General features: G+C 35.2%; 1 protein-coding gene across 1 annotated transcript in view; it reads right to left on the bottom strand.

The window, feature by feature from the left end:
- The window catches only part of LOC118744529 (RIMS-binding protein 2), a gene marked incomplete in the record, with an annotated part of 125216 nt that overhangs the window by 55732 nt on the left and 59077 nt on the right, over positions 1 to 10407 (bottom strand).

The raw sequence follows: 10407 nt of genomic DNA, 5'->3' as shown, positions 1-10407 counted from the left end.
GCTGCAGCCAAAAAAGGAGTTAGCATAAAGTAAAAAAAGGATAAAAAGACAGACGTTTCGCGGAATTTCAATCCAAAGCCTCTTTTTCCTTGCACCACCTTTTCGTCAGAACAAAAGCAAAAAACTCCCTGACAGCGTTCGCTTACGTACATATATTTGAAAATATATTTGTATGTATGTATGTATGCGCGCAAATGAAATGAGGTCAAACATTTTTTGACAACGACACGTTTTCGAACTCTTGCACGCGCCAAGCGTTAAGCCACAAATGTAGCGGCAACAACAACAATTACAGAGAGTAACGATACTACATAGAACAAATATAAATTGTACTCGAGTGGCAAATAGCAAGTAGAAAAACAGCTGCTGCTCCGACCACTGCATAAGCGTTGTAGCAACGGCTGCTGTACTATGCGTACAAAAATATTTTAATGCACTCATTCTCACTACTAGTAGGATACATATTTACTTTTAGCATCTATATGCATGCGTGTACATGTGTACATAATATATGTAAACGCTTTCACGCATTTATAGAAGAATGTATGTAAATATTTATACTGGCAGAGCTGCAGTTTGTATGCACATTTGCATGTGTATGTTTGTATGTACGTAAGTATGTTTGCATACACACAAACATGCATGCGAATACATATTTATATTTGTAGATTTTTACGAGCTGCTTCCGCTATCTTCAGATGCTTTTGAACTTTGAACTTTGGGTTAATTGCTTTGCTGACCGTGTTTTTAAGCAGCCAACGGCAAGACGAGTCATAGCAAAGGCGACAGCTGATAGCTAAGAGCTACATCTTAGAAGATGGCCGCAACCCGGAAGGAAGTAGCTATGTACACCAAATAGCCTGCTCGCTGCTGGAGCGAGCGACTAACTAGCCATTTTAAGCGGCAGCAGTCGTGCATCAACGTAATGGCTCAACAGTTCTACATTACCGCACTTCCGCTGGCAGTTCACGTCAGGTCGGTTGCAATTAAGGAATGCAGGCATACCTAAATACCTAAATACCTAATTTTTTTTATAATTAGCTTTTTGCTATGCACCTACTTTATGCATTTTACTCGCTTTATTTATTTACTTGTATATTTTTCTGTGTTATGGACGAAAATGTGTTTCGCTTCTTTTAATTACAGCCATTTTGGTGAGTGGATTTTTATTTTCTCTTTAATCCAATTAGCATGCACAGGATTTGTTTAGTGCAAAGTTTTTCTGAACACTTCCATTTCATTCAGTGCAAACACGCACTAACCGTTTTATGCACGGCCCTTCATGCTCTGCTCAATTTCAGCGCCACAAAATTAAATTTCACTTTATTCGCTTTGGTTTATTGGATTTTTAACTGCTATATATAGAGTTTTGTTTGACAGGATGATTGTAAACACAATTAGGCTGTGTTGGTTAGGCGGCAGTGCAAAGCATCTGAGTTGCGATGGCGTATGAGTAACTTTTGAGTGATGGCTCTGCGAAATGCGTTTAAAATAAAATATTCACTGCACTACAATTATCGTACCAACTTACATGCATACATACATGCTTCTATTAGGAGACTTATTGAAGCAATATGCATCTCACAGCCGCATTTATTTATGGATTCAGTAAAAGGACATCAAGAGATTTTCGGTCAAATGTAATATTACACTCTTTAACTTTAGGAGAAAGGTGTATGAAAGTTTAAAGCACTGAATGAAAAGTCATCTTTTTAAAAGTCCAATAAAGTTTTTGCAGTTGGCAATTCCCGTTTATTAAATTATGTATAATTTTAAGCTAAAGGTTGTCTTTTGTGAAGCCCCGAAAAACTACTGCGGCCAATCGCGAGGTTCCCCAAGGTTTGATATAAAGTGCGAGCCAGAAGTGTGTGTAGAAAGTATTGGAGTGAACACATCTTTTTTTTTCTTCGGTAATTCTGCACAAGCTAAAAAAGCTTTCGGTAAACTGGCTATAATAGACCTATAAAACCATCATCAGCTTGGACTACATTCCAAAAAGCTGGAAAAGAGTCATAATTATTTTCATTCTCCAACCAAGAAGGTTACCTCATTTAGGAAGAGCTCCATCCCCGTTGATTTGAATGGGCCACTGGAGTACATTCTACTATAAGTTAACAAATAAGGAGTGGCGGTAGGCACGAAAGCAGGTAGAATTTACTAAAAGTTTAAGCAAAAACGAGTTAAAATGTCCCACCCGTCACTTTGGAATGCCCCATATGGCGTTATTTCCTGTGGCTTTATTGCATGGCGGCACTCAACTTTACACCGTCGCAGAAGATCTCCGCATCATAAAACATACAATGAATGCTACTTATTTGCTATAAACATTGGGAAAATTCGATTTGTAAATATTTAGCTCAAATCGATTAAAAAAAAAAATCACAAGTATATGTGAAGTAATGTGAACAAGTGCTATAATCTCCCTTCCTAGGAAAAATATAGATATCTTTGAATATATGTATGTACACACTTTCCTTACTCGAAGCATTGTGTGCTACGGAGGTTAGGTGTATTGTTTACAGTGACTTTGAAATTGGATCACGTATAAATGAAGAATTACTCAAAAACACTCGATCTTGAGCAAAAAATTGCTAACAAAATTCGATCGAGGTTCTTGTCAAATGCCCTACACATATAGCCTTTATACTAAGGCAACCAATCCCGGACCATTTTGTGAGCCCCGGAATTTCCAGATCTCAAATTGGTAATCCCGGGATATTTCGGGATATTATTTCCATTAATTAAAGTATGCTTAGTGCGAATACTAGAAATAAAAATTAATTTGTATTTTTAAGTAAAGAAATATAAACTTCTTTACTTTATATCAGTTTAAAAAGCCTACTACAAACTGAATAAACTAAAAACTATGGAATTTAAATTCATTCATATTGCAGTCGCAGTCATTTTTACAAAAGGTAAAAAATAAGAGATCATTTTTACACTTACATACATATAGTATTTATACATATACACATATGAGGCAATTCACGTCAAATGTCCCAAGCGCGCTGAGCAGTGCAAAATAAGCTACTTTTCGACTAGCTGGGTATTATACAGCAAATGGAAAAAATAATTCGAAAACTATGCTTTCTATAGATTTTTAAACGGGCTATCCGATGGTACTATGCCATGGTGAAACGAATACAGAACGTGGTGCTGATTGTGATACCGCTAACTCTCTCTTAAAAATTTTGACAGAAATATGACGTCATAGGAGATATACATATACATATGCAAAACATATATATACTGATAGACCTCTCTCAACTCTCTCCACTGGCAAATCTGCGATGACGTCATTTTCACGTTACTCTCCCGAATTTCACATCATTCACGCAATCTTGTACTCTATCGGTCTTGGTACTATGCGTTTTCCAAAATTTTCCCATTTTCATGATGAAAATTCTGCACGACAATTTATTTGTAATTTCTCTCAATTATGGTCATTTTCAGTATTGTTTTTAGTTATCTCAATCGAAAGATCAAGTCTTTTTACATAGAAATCATTAATAAAAAAAAGGGACTTTTTTATTTTTCCGGGTTATAAAGCCTTTTAAAGCGCGTTAATCTGCTAACCATGCGGGACATAATAATATTGTTATAACTTTGCAACTACTTGACGTTTAAATCTGAAACTTTCGCAAAAACTTCCTTAGACAGTCATCTACAATACTGTTTTAATACAAACAATTTTTCTCAAACTTTATAACAGAACTTTTGCATTTGAACAAAACTCATAAAAAGTTAAAAAACGTGTCTCTACGATGAACAGAACCCGAGATATAATAATTTGAAGAAGTACATGATTAGTCAGAATCACGAAAAATCCAAACTTTGACAGTTTATGTATCCGAAAAAAGGAAAAATGTGAAGCCAATCGAAATTGTGACACCAAATTTGGTGTCCGGTATGAAAAAGAATGCCTCATATATGTGTTGTACATAATACAACATAGCATAATAGTAGTGTTAGAATTGTAATATATCATTTGATTATTTTTAGGGTTGCATTTTATAATTATTATATGCCATTACAATGTCTGAATTTCGTTTGGTCGTAAATTAAGCTATATCCCGGGATCCCGAGGGCTTGATCGTGGAGTTTCGGGACACAAAAAAGGTCTCCGGTCCGAATCCCAGTACTAGATGCCTTACTTTATACAAGTGGCGAGCTATAACAGTCGTGAACGTACTGCTCGTCTTGTTATTCGGTATACGGTACACCAGACGAGCACTACGTTCACGACTGTTATAATCCGAAATATGAATTTTGACGTGACGAGTTTCTCGGTCACGATTGTTACGATTCGATCCCTGGTCATAAAGCAACAATATACTTTGAGTAACGTAGAACGGTAAATTCTGTGTGATACAAAACCATCAAACTAATAAATCAACCTTCGTAGCATCCAGTGACTACTTTTTGTTCTCGATCAACAAAACCAAACTGTGTGGTCAACGATTTTTACCGCCAAAAGAGCAATTCATGCACTTAAAAATAATTTTTTGGAGGTAAAACTTTGAGAGTGGAATAGATAATATTTCAAATGATTTTAGCGAATGCAGAATCGGTTTGGTCATCATGAAGAATACTTTGGAAAACGATAAAAGTCAGTTTCTTTGACAAATTACCGTGTTTTTCCTACTAACCGGAGCAGCGTCTCGTAGTCCTTAGAATAATTTCTTTACATTTACTCACGTATACATTGTATATTTGCACAAAAGTTTTAAGAGCTAATCTTAAAAAATAAACAGAAATTATATCCGAGATAAGTGATTTAAATTACTCTAGAAATAAATATATGTCCATACTTATATGCTGCGCGTGCCTTTTTCTAATGTTTTTTTCTTCGAAGGGCCTATGTTATTAAACTCCTTATCTCATTGTTTTTTTAACATTTCATTATACTAACAAATGCATTCGCCAAATGACTTATTGTTCACCTAAAACTTTTCAAATAAACGCAGCTGCTTTAAGTTTTATACATACACACATACATACATACAAGCATTTCAGCAAACATGCATATGGAACAAATAGCTTACTAAGTTTCAACGACCCTCCTCAATTTTTGGCTAGGTGCAAACAAGCCAAAACCGAATTTAGAATTGTATTTGGTTGAAATTTGGAATGTGAGTTAAAGAAATACAAACGTTTATTTTGCTTATTCATTTAGCTGGAGCTAAGGACAACGACCAACGGGAAACGCGACAGCAAGGCGGCAATACGCAATAATAGCATTGGTGGCACTGAATGAGCAGCGGCAGTAAACTAGAAGCGAAACAAATGAGGCGAGCGGGGAAAAACGGAAATCGAAGGGAAATGACTGCGGCGCAGACTGGTAAGTCTGGGCAATAAAAAGGAATAAAATATGACAACCGCGATGCGTAAATGTGCAAATAAAAAATTTAAATCAAAAATACAAAAATGTTGAAATTCTACGATACTGTGCGAATAATTGGGAAGTGAGATATGTATGTACATATATATGTATTAGCGTGGGCCGAAAATCCGCTTTTTTAGAATTTTGAGTGGTAATATCAAAAATATGGTACATTATAAAAAATATCTGTGCCAAATGTGAAAGTTTTTGGTCAATATCCTAAGCTCGCCCAAGTCCATCAAAGTTCAAGTACTAAAAAAAAAAATTTCTTAGCTAACTTCGATTCCATACCTAATTATGTAGGACTAATACTTTAGAAGATTATTGCAATTTTAGTTAAAAAATTTATTACTTAATTTATTTATTAATTTTTATTTTTTGGCCATATTGAACTTTGATGGACTTGGGCGAGCCTAAGATATTGACCAAAAATTGGCATATTTCACACAGATTGTTTTTAGAGCATAGTGAGCCATATTTTTGCTATTACCAATCAAAATTCTAAAAAAGCCGATTTTCGGCTTACGCTAATATGTATGTACCTACTTGCGTATGTACATATGTATGTACAGTATCTACTCATTGAATTACGACAGATAGATTTGTCTAATAAATATCTAGTTTTCATTTAAAATTTTGGTTATTTGGTTTGAAACTTTGTAGAATTTTTAAGATATTTCAGAATTTTTTTTTGAAAGTTTGCTGTTTTATTGCCCATTAAATTCTAGTATGTTAAGGTGCAAGTTTAAGTTGCTAACAACTCGCATTGATTTTTGATATTTTTTCTAACTCTATTTTTATGCAAATAAAATTGTCGAATATTCTTTGTATGGAAAAAAATACGTTAAAAATATGCCAAAAATCAACCCGATTTTTAGCAACTTCGAACGTACACTTTATTATACTGGAATTTATAGGGTTGAAAACTGCGTAGTCAAAAAAAAATCTGATGAAAAAGTTAAAAAATTAAACGCAACTTTGCGGATTTTATATAGTTTTTAAATTCAAATTTCATACTTTGGGCAAAATTATAAAAACTTTTATTTATTTACTTAGTACATATCGAGCCATAACCGCCAAAAAATTAACTCACATTTTTATCTAATTTTCTTATAGATACAGAATATAGATGTACAGTATATTATCCCAATGTAATTTGTCACGTAAATAAAATGGCAGATATGTATTAATCCAGACAGGAAAAACTCAAAAAATGGATCCGAAAAATGAAAAAAGTGGATGAACTGCGTTTTTGTTCGTTTACCGATTCGATTTTGGTATACTTTGACGATCTGTTCCCTTAAAGAGTGATGGACTTGGGCCGGCCTAAGATATTGACCAAGAATGGTCATCTTTCACACAGATTGTTTTTTAGAGCATTACGAACCATAATGTTGCTATTACCAATTAAAATTCTAAAAAAGCTGATTTTCGGCCTACTCTAATGTACAAACATATGTGGGTACATATGGTGTTGTACATGGTTGGTTAATGAATTTTATCTCGCTCTGTTATTCTGAATAAGTTTGCTAAGCAACCCTCCAAGCTTCCAATAATTTACACGTATAGCTATGTACAAATTTATTTATACCCACTTATTTATATGGAATCGCATACAATACTTTATCTAACGCATACAACCACTCATACGCCCAGGGTGGACACTTAAGTGTCACAGACACACTCACGCAAAGATATGTATTTCTATATTTGTGGCAGTTGGTCTTTTTTCGGTTACTCATACGCAGTTGGCAACACTCAATCGCTCCGGTTAGTCACTTATACGCCCAGCATGCCACCATTCACATTTATTCAATTGGTCACTCATACGCCCCGCATAATAGTAGTCTCGTTCAAAATGCGCTATTGAAAATAAAAAATAATGCAAATCCACGCACAAACACAACGACAAACTCACAAGGAGTGACGCTAGTTTGTCTAGACAGTAGCGCAATTGAATGAGATACAAAAGCTTTCTATGTATGTTGGCTTGTATGTGGATACATAGTATTTACGTCCTATGTAGGCGCGTGTTTGTGTGTCATACGTGATTGCTGCTACGTTTTGCCATCTTTACTTTTTTACTTAAAGTAATAAAATTAAAATTATGAACTTTCTGATTTTGCAATTGTGCAGTAATTCCGGGTTGGTTTTATCTCAAATTCACGCTGTTCGCTGTTGGTTTAATGAATATTTAGTCAATTTGCTTGCAAAGAAGGTTTTTAACGGGTTTGCAAAATGTGGGGATTGGCTGGACAAGCAAGCAATCTGAACTGGTATCGTTGAAAAGAACCCTTAGATCAAGCGGTCAGACTGTCTCCTAGAGTAAATATATAGCCAAACTTTTGCTCGGTTCTGATTGAGTGTTTCATTAGATGATTCATGGACAGCTTAATACCTAAAGGGAATAAATATGGATTTAAACATTGAATACATTTCGGTTTAATGATAGTGAGCCCTCTGCCTAAATCTTTCTGCGCAGAAATCATTTATGAATGAAAATAAATTGTGCAACTGAACAGTTTTTTTTTTTATTTAAAAGTAATTCGAGTTAAAGTAATAGGGAATTTACATGAGGCGATTTTTCAGGCGATTTTTAGTTGAATGCAACAATCGCCTGGTGTAAACGGCCTTTCAACTAATCGCTTACAAGAAAGTTGGTCGGCTGACAGAAGGCAGTTCTTCTTGAACAGAAAGTTTTTAGCGACTATCAGTTAACATCAGATGTGTACATTGGTACAGAAATGGCTCAAATTTGATGAACAGATGAAGTCGTGGTATTTATGAGCCTCGCGCCAAACTTTCTATTTCAATAGAAAGATGGCTTTTGGTGAATAAATCGAAGTATTATAAACAATACTTATAAGTTGGCGCTTATACCTACAGTTTTTCGCTAACTCCGAACAACAATTGTATTTCTACATATTACAAACCATTTTTAATGGCAAAAATATAATCGCAGGCTTGCTATTGCCTGCCGAGGGGCGAACGCTATTTTTTCCTTTCTTTTGTTTTTTATTTAGTCAAAAAAACTTAGCCAATACCAGGCTCTGCCGAATGGTAGTGCGCAGCTCTAACCACTACACCACAGCGGCAGCCCAGATCGAAGTATTAGCAGCCGACAAGTAGGCAGGATGAGGGCCGTCAACTGGGTTTGCTTAGTGTTTCAAGTTAGCTTCCTGGTTAAAGTATCACCTTTCTTAAGCTTAGTTTTAGTTTAAGTTTAGCTTAAGTTTAGTTTTGAAATTTTTGTGTATTTTTCTAGCACTCAAAATCGATATTTTCGGACACATTTCTCGGCGCACTAGAAACCACAACAGTGATGAGCTAAGTTTTGTGGCTCTGTTAAAGTAGAGGGGTTAGACAAAAATCTCGCAAGAGACGTGTAAACACTCAATAGAGCTCTACAAGAGACTCACCTACTCAGTCTACGTGAGAGTTATTTAGCGAGATTTTTTCGCCGCGTAAATAGTCCATCGCAACTAGAACGCAAATTCTACGAAAACTCTATGCTCTATGCCAAATAGGCATGTTAAATAGAGTTCTTGTTCAGCGGAGACGTATGTTAAAGTATTGATAATGAATTTCATCTCAGTTTGTTGAATTTTGAATTGGCTGCGACATTTGAACTTACATTCGGTAAAAGCACAACATTTTAGGTATATCTAGTACGTAGCCAAATAAATTATCGGGTAATTTACTTTGGTTCTCATAGGCATTTCAACAGCTTTTCCAATAGCCTCCCTGCTTTGCAAATGGGCATAAACAATGGGGTATTGACCAAATTGAGCAAGTAGCCTGGAACTCTGGCAACAATCGTTTCTTGAGCTAATCTGCTGTTTTGTCAAATTTTCAGGCCACTTGCTCAACTTGGAATATAGTTTTGGCAGAAACTGCTCGGAGAAATCCTTTTCAAGGTAATTTTTAATAGCAAAGATTGTTTGATATGAGTCCAAAAGTAAACATGGTACAGAAGAGAGAGGTTACTACTAGGGCATTCAATCCCGAAGCATTTTAACAATCCCGGGATTTCGGGATGTAAAAATTCTAATCCCGGGATCCCGAGATTTTTCGGGATTTCGTCATCACAACAACTTTTTGTCGTTGTAATCCCGGGATTTCGGGGCATGAAAAAGTGTCCGGGATCCCGAAAAAATAAATTTTTAATACTAATACTTATCTACCTTTAGGTATAATTTGTTTTTGTTATTTATGGCCTTATAACAATTATATTCAACAATTTTTATTGAACAATCTGAAAAAAAATGTTGTTGCTTTTCCAAAATAGTTTTTCATTAAAAACGGCCCCAAGTTCAATAAGAATTGTTGAATTTCAAAATTTAATTTTCATCTTTAGTGAGAAAAATATTTTACAACGTCAACGAATATGTGAATGCTGTCAAATCGACGAAGGGTGAACGGTCCGCGGTGGCGCACCTTTATGTTCTACATCGTGGCTCTGATATACGTACATACATAAAACAAGCGTTGACAACAATTCGAGATAGAAAATTAATTCTAGGCACGAGGTAACAATTGTCTACCGAGTACACAGTTTTTACAGTACGTGATAGAGGAAACTTGACATTTCTCTATTTTGACTCTAGCTAAAGTGAATATCTCCTAGATTTGCTCTACCGTGTAAACTTAATTAGGAGAGCAGATTTTCTTCAGTAAAATTCCAGCGAGATTTCTTTACCGTATACACTTAGCTTTAAACGGAATTCCAATTCACTCTCACTGTATAGTAACATTGTAGTGACACTAAAACTACACAAAAAACGACGAGACATGTATACTTAATTTTGGGTTGGATATAACGGTACTATATCCCCTTTTTCTAGATCAGGTCATTTTCCAAAGATATTTTCATTTTATGTTTGCATTGCGAATGCAAAAAATTCTAGCATTAACAACGGAAAATGTTACTCATACGCCAAGTAAGTGTATATAGTAGGGCCATGTACGATATGGCGTATGAGTAACATTATTTCTTTCTCCTATTTCATAAAAAAATGATTTCA

This window comes from Rhagoletis pomonella, unplaced genomic scaffold (assembly GCF_013731165.1).
Source record: "Rhagoletis pomonella isolate Grant_MI unplaced genomic scaffold, Rhpom_1.0 Rhpom_scaffold_00001, whole genome shotgun sequence".
NCBI lineage: Eukaryota > Metazoa > Arthropoda > Insecta > Diptera > Tephritidae > Rhagoletis > Rhagoletis pomonella.
The sequence above is the reverse complement of the archived record's forward strand: the minus strand, read 5'-3'. Positions and strand labels throughout refer to the sequence as shown.